Source organism: Armigeres subalbatus, chromosome 2 (assembly GCF_024139115.2).
Source record: "Armigeres subalbatus isolate Guangzhou_Male chromosome 2, GZ_Asu_2, whole genome shotgun sequence".
In the NCBI taxonomy this organism is placed as follows: Eukaryota; Metazoa; Arthropoda; class Insecta; order Diptera; family Culicidae; genus Armigeres; species Armigeres subalbatus.
In genome coordinates, this window is record NC_085140.1 from 427,432,974 (window position 1) to 427,448,093 (window position 15,120).

General features: G+C 38.4%; 1 non-coding gene and 1 pseudogene across 1 annotated transcript; one reads left to right on the forward strand and one right to left on the reverse strand.

The window, feature by feature from the left end:
- Nucleotides 1-498: 498 nt before the first annotated feature.
- On the forward strand, nt 499-1,447 carry LOC134210343 (uncharacterized; annotated as a pseudogene).
- A 4,164-nt stretch (nt 1,448-5,611) lies between these two features.
- On the reverse strand, nt 5,612-5,684 carry Trnak-cuu (transfer RNA lysine (anticodon CUU)). Its single transcript has one exon. It is a non-coding gene; the product is annotated as a tRNA-Lys (tRNA).
- Between the last annotated feature and the right edge of the window lie 9,436 nt (nt 5,685-15,120).

The following is a 15,120-nucleotide window of genomic DNA, read 5'->3' on the forward strand; positions in this document are numbered from 1 at the left end:
TCGAAATGTACGATCTATTATTTGTGTGTTGTCTAGATTGAAGGTTTGTTGATTGTTTATCATATGTTGGATGAGGGCTGTTTTGGCGTGTATGTTATTTTCTGGGCTTTTGCTAATCTTGTTTATGTCGGATCTGTGTCCACTGATACGTTTTTTTAAATTGTTGGTGGTCATACCAATATAAACTTGATCGCAATCGTTACATGGAATGTTGTATATGACGTTGTGTTGGTCATATGGAAGCACTGGATCTTTAACTGGTTTCAGCAGGGATTTTGTTGTTTTGAAATTTCGTCTGGCTATTTTTATGTTTTTGAAGTCTTTTTTCAGGATGTTGTCAGGATGTTTTTCAGGTCGTCGTCAGAAAAGGAATGTTGAGCATGGATCTATAGGCGGTTTCTTGGCTGTTTGGATTGGATTGGTTCTGCACAACAGCAAAAACAAAAAATCTTCCAGTACCTTCGTCAAAACAATTACCCTTCGTCACTCATCAACCGAATGCTCAACCGAATCAATGAAAACCCCGCTCATCAATGGATACAACCCACCTTATCAATCGTGAACATACAACACAATCTGTCTCAATCATCGCCTCCCAACATCCAAAGCACATCATTGTCACCGCTGCCCACCACATCATCGCCGCCCAGTCCACCTTTTCTGATCATTCCGACACATACCCCATCAATAGATCCATGCGACGTAAACACCAGCCAAACTCCAAGATCTCAACCATCCAGTCCACCAAACGAAGCCAATCCAAACAGCCAAGAAACCGCCTATAGATCCATGCTCAACATTCCTTTTCTGACGACGACCATCTCCAACATCCTGAAAAAAGACTTCAAAACATAAAATAGCCAGACGAAATTACAAAACAACAAAATCCCTGCTGAAACCAGTTAAAGATCCAGTGCTTCCATATGACCAACACAACGTCATATACAACATTCCATGTAACGATTGCGATCAAGTTTATATTGGTATGACCACCAACAATTTAAAAAAACGTATCAGTGGACACAGATCCGACATAAACAAGATTAGCAAAAGCCCAGAAAATAACATACACGCCAAAACAGCCCTCATCCAAAATATGATAAACAATCAACACACCTTCAATCTAGACAACACACAAATAATAGATCGTACATTTCGACAAACAGCCCTACCAATATTAGAAATGTGTCATATTCAAAACACACCTAATACAGTAAACTACCGTACTGATGTGGAGGGTCTGAATATAACATACGCAGGTATACTCCACACCGTTAAAGCCAATTCCTCTCGCAGAGGAATTGCTCACCACCACACTAGATCAGAAAGTGTAAATGAGTCTGAACAGATGAGAATTTTATAGCATCCGACACCGCCATCTCTAAACCAACCATTGAACATTGTCTATTCCTGTCTATTATTGTAGTGCAAGTCGTGTGCAATAGCAGTGTTTACCAAAGTCCATACGCTTACACTAAATGTTTAAACTGTAAGACAATTTTCCATGTGAATTATGTTATGGTCGTATTATGTTTGTAGGATTACGAGAAGCCCTCCCTATGTGAAAAACGGCAAACTTAATAACGAAAAAGGTAGACTGTGTAGGCTATATTTTACTATGTTTTATGTGTTATGTTGTGTACCTCCTAAAGTCCATGTTCTTATTTTAGTTCACCCTTGAAAAGACCAAAAATACAGGCCGAAACGTCGGGCAAAACAAAACGAATCGTTTTGACTAAATTAGACTGAGAAAGCCACACAATAAAACACCAAATCTTCCAGTCGTATTTCTTTTGTATAATAAACTAAGTGAAACGAAGCGATTTTTTTAAACTAAGGTTTCACTTAGGTGCTCACTTGATTCCCACTAAATTGAAAGGTTGTTTGCCTCTGGCTACAGAGGTATCCAAAAGCAGCTATCTGGGCCCTTTAGCATAATCAGACTAATAATATTGGCTACAAGTTACAAGTTACAAGTCAAAAATTGCAAGTACTTGTTATTTGTGTTGCATAAAAGTGATTCGCCAACTAATAATATTAGTACTTGTTAAGAAAATTATTTTGAGCTTTTTGGTGGAATGTCTTCACTTGTCATAAGACGAGTTAATACAATCCCATTGAATTCCACCACTTAATTGTATCTTGACAGATACAGTCAAGTACGAGACACTGAAGACGGCCTTACATTTGAGGTCGAAATACGTATCTGTCAAGATACAATTAAGTGGTGGAATTCAATGGGATTGTATTAACTCGTCTTATGACAAGTGAAGACATTAAAATTTTAATTCAAAATATTTACTGATGATAATATTGCATCAAATTTTGTTAACAATTTAGGTAGTTTTTCCTTTCTTTTTCATGGTTGTTGTCAAAAACAGGGCAACATGCATGGTCCCACCCGATATGTCAGCACTTAAAGTATTTCTGCTATCTCCAGAATCATTTTTCATAATTTTCAATTTTTTTATTAGAACTAGATATTTATTATTAGTGCATAGTGTTTCATTCTACTGTAATGAGAAACATTTTGAATAATAGTTTCTTTCTCTGTTAAGTCGTAAAAACAATAAAACGATGCATATTTACTTTGCAGAGCTGAAATAAAAAAACGAAAGCTACTTGTAAATGAAATTACAGAACCATTCATACTTGTAAAAGAAAGTACAAGCCAACGCTTTCATTCAGTTACTTGTAAATTCCACTAATGTTATTATCGCGGTTTACTTGTAATAATTAGTCTTGTAAATTCATACAAGCCGTTATTTTCCGAGCAGAACTAGAACGAGAAGTGTTATTCCAAAGAAAATTTTGTTTAAAAAAAAGTGATTTTCAATTAAACTTTGTGTTTGGGAAAATGTTATTTTCGAGTTCATTTTCAGGGAAATATTATTCTATGGCAAATGTTTATTAGTGTGTTAATTTATTAGGCTCAGTTGTTCCATTAACAACTCTACGGAGTAGAGAGGAAAAAAAATGAATATAAATATAAAAAAATAAGATAATCTCCGCACGCAATTCTTTTCGGGACACTTAAACTGGTGCCCGAAGCGTGCATTTTTTGCGTACTATCGTGTGCCATTGGTTATCTCATTTCGGATTTTCTTCTGGAACTGCCTTTAAGTCCTCATTCAAGGTTTCATTCGACATCCATTTTTTTCGTTCCCAGAAACTACGCAAGTATATTATGGTGTTTCTCAGAGAGATACTTCATGATGAAGCTCTTAGAAGACGTTAGAATATTTTTTTTACAAGAATATCTTATAGAGTTCTTGTACTAAAATCCTAATCCCTTCGAATGGCTTTCAAGCCACATCTTGAACCGGATCTGACAGAACGAATAGATTCCTGAATGCTTCAAGTACATCTGCCTGTCACCATTGCCACATCAGATTCTCCAAGTTTTGAACCCGCCAACCACTGTCGTGTTCTTGAAACTGCTGATAAATAACTTTGCTTCCCACTAACGCTAAGGCTAGATCGGCTCTAGCTGCATAAGTAACTTGCTCCATTTCCTACTGGATCTTCATCGGGTCCAACTAACCGCCCTTCCCGCACTGAACCCCATAGAAGTTTTTAAAATTTTTTTGGACTCATTGTTGGACTACAATAATAAACCGTTTTTGATAATCAACCATTTGAGCATGGTCAAACTGTCGATTTTAATTTGAATTTATTTTTAGTGTTTCATCTATCTTCTTCACAACTGTAGTTTGTTTTTCAGTGCAATAAGCATTTAAATTGCAAAATGCCTTGCAAAGAACAGTTAATTAGTTGAACTGTTGCAGCTATAGTGAGAGACAACGTGCTTCATTACAAAACAACAAAAATACTCAACACAGCATAATGGAGATAAGTTGATAATGCTTTTGGCAAGGTCGTCGAATACAAATAAGGCTAAAGAGTACTCCTCACCTTGTACGTGATGGAATGGCGTAATACGCATTGCACCACCGTTACTATTGCGTTGTTATGGCAAAACGCGTGTACTAAACTTTATTTCCTGAAAGTTGATTCTCCTGTACTGGACAAATACCAAAATGGCAGGATTTCAATTTGCCATCTAAAAAACCTCGTTTTATACTCACTAAGCATCACCGTCGATAATTATTGATTATCATTTTACTCCACAAGTTCTATTATAAAAATTAATCGCCCGACACAAAACTGTTTACCTATTTCTGTAGTGACGAGACGAAACTTAACCGACTTGAGCGTAGCGGGTTGCACTTGGCCACCAATGTGCACCACACACCGGGCGACGCTGGATGGCTGCTGCCGCAAGGAAACATCTGTCGCGTGCCGGTAGCAATCAACCGTCAAACCATCATCCACTCATCGAGCCATCATCGACTGCCATCTCTCCATAGTCTCTAGAAGAAAGCGAAAATACAACATTATTTTAATGGCAAAGCCAAAGCACCACAATGGGCATCTTTTATACAATTCGGTGGTCAAAACTATTTCATAATCATAAATTCCCTCAATATTCCAATAAGGGAACGTCCATAAATTACGTAACGCTTAGAGGGGGGAGGGGGGGTTAAGCGAAGTGTGACGATTCATACAAAATTTTCAGATGTTTCATACAAAAAGTGTGACATAGGGGGGAGGGGGGGTTGAAAATGCCCAATTTTTGCGTTACGTAATTAATGGATCTTCCCTAATAACCAGTGTTATTGAAAAGTATTCATGTCAGGTTTGCAATAAATACTAATAATTCTCTGTAGTTTTTTTTTTTAAATGAAAGCATGAAAGTGTGCACACGAAGTCTGAAATTACCATCATCCCGATTTTGACCACCGAAAACAGCACTGTGGTATGAAATAGCACCGTCCGGTAATGGATTGCATAATCCTTCCATCATCGCGCGCAATGTTCATTTCTCATTTGTCTATAGCTTCGACTTCGATTCCCGGTTCCGAAACTGGGCGCACTGAGAGGAGGTGCAAAACCGACAACCGCGTAATGACAATCGTTCAGGGTTTTTTTTTCGGATATTTCCTCCGTTTCCACCACGATCGGATCATTTATTATCAATGTCAACATGCTTTCCGCATGAAAGTAAACCGTTCTTGCCACGGGTTTCCCCATTCTAATGAACGACAGCGTTAAAATTTCAATAATTATCCAAAATATTTACGATTAACGACGCTCGTTTGTTACGCGTGAGGTGGGATTGAATTCGAACATATGTGTCAATGAAACGGGCGTCGGGTTGAATGTGCTGCAACGCATTCGTTTCCACCGATTGATCTGCCATTAATCATAATCCGATTTGGGTATATGTTACGTATGCGGTGATCGGCGGCGACCGTATTCAACTACGTTTCATTGTGGTTTTAAATGATAAAAGAAAGGTTGATTCGCGTGGCAGAATAAAGCCCACATATGTGCGGTTTTAAAATTAATGAACCCAATCGACGCAGTGCAGATTACGAACATGCATGCGGTATAATAGTGAGGATGAGTAAATAATGAGCGGTCCATTAATCAAAGCACTAATGCAACTTATGATACGCTTTGCTTGCAGTATCATAAATACCTACCCTATCATTATCGTTGAACCAAAAACTGATCAAGTAAATACGGTTGAATCAAAATAATTGAACGCCCAACGTGGGGCTCGAACCCACGACCCTGAGATTAAGAGTCTCATGCTCTACCGACTGAGCTAGCCGGGCGGTGTTGAACATTAACTAGAAAAGAAAAAAAAAATAAAATAAATAAATGCCATAAATCTGTTATTATTCCTACCCGAATCAAATATATTTTTGCCGATTCAGCCAAATGAAACATAAAAATCTGGCTGTGAACGTTTCGGTGTTTGTATTTTTTTGAGTTGAAAACAGTTGATGAGGCTTCAAAACATGTTAGATGTTCTTCCCAATAAAATGTGACTGATGTAAAAATGCAATCTATGAATGCCACCAACAGCAACATAAATTTACAATGTTGTGAAAACTCATATGTGAATATGTACGTTTTGTTGACGATATTGATTTGTAAAAACCCTGCTGTAGGGTCATGGGTTCGAGTCCCATCAAAGGGAAAGTGGTTACCTCCAATACATTTCATGAGGAATTAGGCAATTAACTTTGATCGAAGCAACATAACGCCAAACCAGAATTATAACCAAAGTTGAATGGCGGTTTTGTTGCCATGACAATACAGATTTTTGCTAAGCGTGGTTAGAATCATTCAACCAAACTACTTGCTTTGATGTGAGGGCTGTCAGGTTTTTAGTAAATCTGGATTGGCCTAAGTTCTAAAATAAAAATCAGTATTGTCTGTATTTGAGGGAAGAAGGTATTTTTGTAAATGATTCTGATGATTATAATACACAAATACGCATTTGGAATTAACGAGAAAAATAACATGATCTGACATATCAACATTATTCCATTAGGCTTTTTGGAAAATCTTATATATATAAAAATGAAATGGTCTGTGTTCGTATCCGCATAACTCGAAAACGGCTGAATGTATTTTTTTCATTTCTTCAGCAGAAACATTCGTTATAGTTTCCGACGGGTTTATATGATATTTCCTAACGCGAAAATTACGAGTAAAGTTGAGCAAATCGTGAAAAACAAAAATTTGTGATTCCTATGCGAACTTTGCATGGGCAGTTCGGAACGTACATTCTCGCCTACTATGCAGGACAACGTCTGCCGGGTCGACTAGTAATTAGTATTTGTGGTTCCTAATTTAATTTATTTGCTATTTTAATAATTCAAAGAAAATGTCCCAGAATCCCAGATAACCCTTAGAATTTCGAAAGAACCCATTTACAGTAATGTCAAAGCCATGCAATTCTTTTAGCTAGGTTAATAATAATATTTAAAGCTTTTTAATTTGGAAAATAAAATTCATACCGGATTTATTGATTCCACACATGAATTATTAATTGATCTCAGGAAAATTTTAGTGTCATTTTGCTAGCTTATCAACATTTGATATTATTGAGCTTTTTTCGTCTACTCGGGATCACCGAGAGATAAACATTAAATGATTCGAAATAGAACATTAGATTTTCTGTTCCTATTTCATAGATATATGATATTTTTATCAGCGAAAGTTTCTCAAAACAAACAATTTACAAATAAGTCATTCTGTTTTACTTGTCATTCATGGACCTTTTGCTTAAACCATCTTGCTTATACAAAAACATGGGATTGGTTATTTTTTGAAAGAAAATGCTTTGTTCTATGGTCTCGGCCCGATAACAACTTGGAAAATGTCCGGTTTATGCCTCTATATTGTGAATGGCTAAAACCTGACAGCAAAGTAAGTGTCTTTACCATTTTTAGGGTGCTCCTTATATTTTCACAGCATAACGGTGAAGGCCGACGGATGGCCGTCGTAGCTTAGTTGGTTTAAAACACCAGTCTAGCGTACTGAGAGTCGTGTTTTCAAGTCCCATCGAAGGAAAGTGGCTTCCATTAATACATTTTTCAAATCAAAATATTCTAATCTGAGTTTTCAGAACTTATTATTGTTGTTAATCCGATTCCCGAAGTTGTCAATTTATATTTTGATTTTGCATGATCAACGTTATGTAGATAGTGTGTTATAAAATTATTGTACAAGCGTAGAAATAAAAAACTGTAATGGAAAGTTAAAAAAAATCGATTCCGTCATGTCACCTACCAAATCTACGAATGGATATGAAAAAAAGGAATATGTTACTATAATATGTAACCCTGTCACTGTTTCAAATGGAAAAGTATTTTTTGTTAAAATTTTCAGCCAATATACATTTTTAAACAATGGAGGAAAGCATGAAAACAATCTACATTGAAGTTACTCGTCTAGGTCAGTTAGGGCCTCCGGTATCAGTGTCAGTGGTCGTGAATTCAGACACATCTCAACTTGTGCCAAAAAGGTCAGCAGATCCTCGTAGAAAAGGTTGACATTACCGACTGCCTTCAGCAGCTGATACTTCGCCGATTTGACTCCACATTTGGATCCCACAATAGGCCGAACGTGTACATCATTTGTTTATCCTGTAGATCGTGGAGTTGGGTGACCAAATCTTATAGCAGAACATCATGGAAGAATTCTGGAACGTTAGACGTCCATATTCTTTTTTTCTTTTTTTTTGTTTTCTAATTATCTAATACATGCATTTATCTCTTAGACTAGGTGTTCCGTGTTTTCTTAACACTATCATCCTTATTTGCTATGTTACGCTTTTAGTTATTTTTAATACATTTCAATTGCCTATGGCAGTTAAGATATTTCCTCTGGTTGAATTAAACCATGTAGGAATTACAATGTTTTCTAGAAAAATATATTAAGCTCTTTTAGTGGAATGTATTAAACCGTCTGAGACGAATTAAGTACTGTCCATTTAATTCCACCAGTTAATTTTCGTAATCTTTGCAGATACGTATTTCGACCACAACTGTGTGGTCGTCTTCAGTGTCTTGTACTTGACTCGTCGAGTCAAGTACAAGACATTACATTGATCATCTGCAAAGATTAATTAATTGGAATTAAATGGACAGTACTTAATTCGTCTCAGAATGTTTTCTACTTAAACTAAACTTAACCTAATTTATACTAAGGGTACAGGGAGCTAATCGTTGCAATAGAAGATTGCAACGATTTTTGTCTAAAATTGGAAATTATTTTGTTGGACATTTGTTGCAATGTCTCAATATTAGAAATTCTATGAAGTTCATTGGTACTATACCACGGAGGCAACTTCAGAAACATTTTCAAAATTTTATTTTGAATCCTCTGAAGTGCCTTCTTTCTGGTATTGCAGCAACTAGTCCATATTGGCACAGCATACAACATGGCTGGTCTAAAAATTTGTTTGTAAATCAAAAGTTTGTTCTTAAGACAAAGTTTTGATTTTCTGTTTATAAGTTGATATAGACACTTAATATATTTGTTACATTTGGCTTGAAGGCCTTCAATGTGATTTTTTAAAGTTTATTTTTGATCTAGCAATTTTTGATCAAGTCCTAAATAGTTAGCTTCGCTAGACCAATTGGTTGGAACCCCATTCATAGTGACAATATGTCTGCTAGAAGGTTTCAAATAAGAAGCTCTCGGCTTATGTGGGAAAATTATAAGCTGAGTTTTGGAAGCATTCGGGGAAATTTTCCATTTTTGCAAGTAAGTGGAGAAAATATCCAAACTTTTTTGCAATCTACTACAAATGGCACGAAGGCTTCGCCCTTTGGCTGAGAGACCTGTGTCATCTGCAAACAAAGATTTTTGACGCCCTAGTGGTAAATCAGGTAAGTCAGAAGTAAAAATGTTATACAATATGGGCCCCAGTATGCTGCCTTGGGGGACACCAGCTCTTACAGGTAATCTATCAGATTTAGAATTCTGATAGTTTACCTGCAGTGAGCGATCTGATAAATAATTTTGGATCAGTTTAATAATGTACAGAGGAAAATTAAAATTCATCAATTTTACAATCAAACCTTCATGCCTAACCATTGTCAAATGCTTTCTCTATATCAAGAAGAGCAACTTCAGTCGAATATCCTTCAGATTTGTTGAGCCGAATTAAGTTCGTAACTCTTAATAACTGATGAGTGGTTGAATGCCCATGGCGAAAACCAAATTGCTCATCAGCAAAAATAGAATTGCCATTAATATGAATCATCATTCTATTTAAAATAATCTTTTCAAACAGTTTGCTTATTGAAGAAAGCAAACTGATTGGGCGATAACTAGAAGCCTCAGCTGGATTTTTGTCCGGCTTCAAAATTGGAACAACTTTGGCGCTTTTCCATTTATCTGGGAAGTATGCCAATTGACAACATTTGTTAAATAAATTAACCAAAAAGGATAAAGAGCTCTCAGGAAGTTTTTTGATAAGAATGTAGAAAATACCATCATCACCCGGGGCTTTCATATTTTTGAATTTTCTAGTAATAGATCTCACTTCATCCAAATTGGTTCCCAACGAAGGGTCAAAAACATTCTCTTGATGGAGAATGTCTTCGAAGCTCCGTGTAACCTGATCCTCAATTGGACTAGTGAGACCTAGACTAAAATTATGGGCACTCTCGAACTGCTGAGCAAGTTTTTGAGCCTTTTCGCCATTTGTTAATAAAATTTTATTTCCCTCTTTAAGCGCTGGAATTGGCTTTTGAGGTTTTTTAAGAATTTTCGTTAAATTCCAAAAGGGTTTCGAACTGGGATCCAACTTCGAGACATTATTCTCAAAGTTGGTATCAGAATAGCGAAACGTTTTGCCTTTCTCGTACAACAAAGTTGTACCGAAAGGCTATCATTTCACTCCAAATTCGAACTTTTGATAGAAGTTCCGGAGACCCATAGTGTTATATACCATTCGACTCAGCTCGATGAGCTGAACAAATGTCTGTCTGTCCGTGTGTGCGTGTGTGTGTGTGTGTGTATGTGTGTGCGTGTGTGTGTGCACAAAGTGCCATAAAAAACATTAGCCAAATTTTCACATAGAAACTCTTAACCGATTTTCTTACAACAAGTTGCATCCGACAGATACTAAAACGCTGTTGATCACTATTGAATTTCATAATAATTGCAAATTGCAAATAATAGATAATATTAAAATAGTGATGAGACATAGTCACATAGAACAATAATGTGTTATGAAAAATGCCTTGCATCTATGAATATTTTTACAGTTTATCCGTGGCTTGCTTCCATTAAGCGTTTCATCGTACTATAAAGATGCTTGTGTTGCACGCATTTAGGCGTAAGTATGCTCTTCGTTCAGTTTCATAGTACCATGAAATTGTCCGAAAGTCAAAATTCGAACATAGGAAATTCGAGAAACTTTTGGCAGCGCCATCTGTCGTCTACTAGTGTAAATTTGCTATCATAACATTAGACGGTGTAACTGTTTTTCCTTTCTTGTACATCATCGAGGTGTAAGCGTAAAGGCTACATTTATTACCTTTTTACGCGAGAAAGGCGCCATCACCGCTAGGTTGATTAATCTGGGTTTTTTAATTTCATTTTGCAAATCTCGCCAAATAACTTTCAAAGCGGGATCGCGAGTTCTTTGGTATTGCCTTCGCCTCACATTTTCAAGACGGATCAGTAGCTGAAGATCGTCGTCAATAATAATGGAGTTGAATTTAATTTCACATTTAGGAGTTGCAATGCCTCTGGCTTCGGCAATCAAATTTGTCAAAGATACGAGCGCATTGTCAATATCACTTTTGGTATCCAAAGGATCAAAATTCCTATCGATATATGTTTTATATAAATCCCAATCAGCTGTATGATAATTAAAAGTAGAGCTGATTGGATTATAAATGGCTTCTTGTGAGATTTCAAATGTCACAGGAAGGTGATCAGAGTCAAAGTCAGCATGAGTTACCAATTGGCCACACAGCTGACTTGAATCCGTTAAAACTAAATCAATTGTAGAAGGATTTCGACTGGAAGAAAAACAAGTAGGGCCATTGGGATATTGAATAGTATAATATCCCGCAGAACAATCTTCAAATAAAATTTTGCCGTTGGAATTGCTTTGAGCATTATTCCATGAACGGTGTTTGGCATTGAAGTCACCAATTACGAAGAATTTTGATTTGTTGCGAGTCAGAATTTGAAGATCAGCTTTCAACAAATTCTTTTGCTGCCCATTGCATTGAAAAGGCAAATAGGCTGCAATGAAGGAAAATTGTCCAAAATTTGTTTCAACAGAAACTCCCAAGGTTTCAAAAACTTTGGTTTCGAACGAAGAAAATAATTTATGTTTGATACGTCTATTAATGACGATGGCGACCCCACCACAGGCGCTGTCAAGACGATCATTTCTGTAGATAAAATAGTTTGGATCTCTTTTAATGGAGAGTCCTGGTTTTAAATACGTTTCAGTTAAAATGGCAATATGCACATTAGCTTCAGGTATGGTATTTGCTTTGAACATTGCATCAATCAATTGATGCAATTGTTCAGTTAAAAAATCAAAATCGGAAGAAGACATGCTATCTGAATCGGCAACCTGCCCGTTAATTTCCGTTGGGACATGGGTATAAACCTCATTTTGAGAAGAGAAGTTTTGTCTACCAGCAGCGATGTTTGCATACGTAGGTACATTGGAAAATTGGAATTTACTGAAGTGCTTGCTACCCGTTGACGAGCGGCAAAATTTGTTTGTGTATTGTGGTGGGTATGAATTGCTCGACCGGTAACTGGTTTCGAAATTTGAGCATTTGAAAAATTTCTACCCGTCGAATCTGGGATCCGATTGGAATTTCCCGTCATCAATTTTGCACGGGAATTCAAAACTTTTTTGCGTGAAGGGCATTCCCAGAAATTGGATTTATGATTACCCCCACAATTAGCACATTTAAATTTATTGAAATCTTCTCTCACAGGACATGCGTTCTTGGCGTGAGAGGTTCCACCACAAATCATGCATTTAGCATCCATGTGACAATGTTTGGTTCCGTGACCCCACTTTTGGCACTTACGGCACTGAGTGGGGTTTTGGAAATTTCCCCCAGGCCTGCGGAAATGTTCTCATGTAACACGGACATGGGACATAATACAGGCCTTTTCCAAACTTTTCATATTATTTAGTTCACTTTTGTTAAAATGAACTAAATAAAATTCTTGAGAAATGCCCCTTTGGGAAGTACCAGAGTGAGATTTCTTTTTCATTTTAATTACTTGGACTGGTGAAAATCCAAGTAATTGAGAAATTTCAATTTTAATCTCATCCAGTGATTTATCATCACTGGGAGACCTTTCAAGACGACTTTGAACAATCGCTCAGTTTTGTCGTCGTATGGGAAGAATTTATGGCGCAGCTCAGTTAAATACTGAAGAAGACGTTTGCGATCGTCAAAGGATCCCGGCAAAACGCGGCAGTCACCCTTCCTAGCAATCTGAAATGAAACCTTGATCCCCTGAAGGTTACTCAAGATTTCATTCCGAAAGCCAGAAAACTCGGCAACAGATACCACAATTGGCGGAATCCGTTGTTTCTTCGCATGAATCGAATCACCTGGGCTAGAGGTAGATTCGATTTTCTCAAATTCGTCGTTAATCAAATCGAACTAATTGCTCAGTTCGATAGGAGAAGAAATAATGTCAACGTTAGATTTAGAAGGAATATCTGAAGTCTCTAGCTTCCTTCTATTTTTTCCGAGCTTGGGCAGGACGGTCTTGAAACCTTGTTTCTTAGAAGGAAGTGGAGAATTCAGAGACTCCCCCTTCCTCTTGTTTTTATTAATGCTCATTGATGAGCGTGGAGACGTGACCTTCTAAAAGGCTTTTTCCCAGAACGGTGTCCCTGCAGGATTACCACCGCTTGTCGGAATTTTACTTCCGCAAACGGGTCCAACGTAAAACGAAGGCACGGGTCCTTGCAAAGATCGTAATGGGATCAGTGGGTACAAATAGCGCTAAGAAGCACCGTTGAAATCAAAATAGCTTCGGGTAGTATTAAAAACTTCCTTCCGCAAAGAGAAAAAGAACCGCATAGCACGAAAGCACGATGCGGTCTGACGACGTCCATATTTTTCAGCGTGATTCCACTGAAGATGGTAGTGACTTGAATGCGAAGTGTTTCAGCGGAATCCACGAGCTACCAGACAACAGATTTTCAATATAGAAACCTTTCAGTAACGGATCAACAGCAGCGGGATACAACTCCGTCTGATCGATTCCCATCTGCTGGAATGTCTTCGTTGCAAAGTACAGTCTACTATCCGTACCGTATATGACGGTCTGTCAAACGTACCGATCCGTTTATCAGAATACGTAGTAGACGACGATCGTAGGGATGCCTTCCTGTACATCTTCTCGACGTCTGATACTATGGCGTCGTATCCGGAACCTCGTGTAGATAGAGTCTCTACCAAGTCACCGCTCTAAGCTCAGGTAACGACGACCATCAATCGACCTTGATTCCCCAGAATCTTCCCCGGATCTTCAGTCCTGGGAAGACGCACGATGTACTACCCTGCAGAGTAGCGCGTTGTAGTAGTTGCGTACTGCTTTCCGCAAAGACTCTCTTCTGTTGATCGAACATAAAAGCTGATGGAATTGTTTCCATGTCCCAGAACTTGCATAGAGTTGCTTCCAGTCGATCAACGGCAGTGTAGAGGAAGCAGAATCGGGGAATACAGGTAGGCGAGCGTGATGCGGAGCCACGAAAAACTAACTCGACGCTTGGAAATTTCCACGCCGAAATGACGATTGGCAGCTCCGAAGATGGCTGCTTCAGTACCAAAGACTAAAATTTCCTCGAGATCGTTCGATCTCCCGATCCAAACCGATGCTTGCCATTGATACGTTCACTATAGACCGGCGGCTGAAGAGGGTCTTCGTCAACGGATGTAAAATTAAATTTGAAATCGATGCCGAATCGAGAAGAGCACGAGCCATGTACGAGATGCCGTGGTCGTCAGTGATGTTGAGTACAATTGTTTCAAGCAGCGTCGTCATGGTGCAGCTTGGACTATCACTGCTGGCAACTCGTGAAGCGCCTTAAAAAATTGCTTCTTGAGATATTTGCGGTTGTCGTTCCTGTTCAGAAGAGCGTCCAAGGTTGGTGCGTAGCTGACGGCGGCGATGTCGTCGACAAAAAGGGCTTTTTGCACTACCTTCGAGAAATTAAAGAAGGTATGCAGTGCACGTTGATGATGCTATAGTTGAAGAAACGGCCTTTAATCCTCAGCTTGCACATCCTTGCGTTGATTGGCTGCCACCCAATCACGCGTTGGCGCATATTACCCAGCACTATGAAGCCGGTTCCCAGCTCGTTGGTGGTGCCACAGCTTTGGTAGAAGGTAGCCGCTCGATGCCCGCTTTTCCACACTTTCTGTCCTGTCCAGCAAATCTCCTGCAGCGCCACGACGTCGAAATTGCGGGGATGTAATTCAACGTAGATCATCCTGTCGCAACCTGCGAAACCTAGCGACTTGCAATTCCATGTTCCAAGCTTCCAATCGTGATCCTGTATTCGTCGCCTAAGTCTTTGCCGATTATATCGAGTCGCATTATCTCTTATATTGTTCGTAATGATTGGTTTTCTAGGCGGCTTATTGGGCCTGCGCAAACCTCCTGTCTCGTCGGAGGGCCGTCGTGTCAGGGCTGTTTAGCGTCCCACCTAACACCAGAACTTGGGCTTGTGCGCTT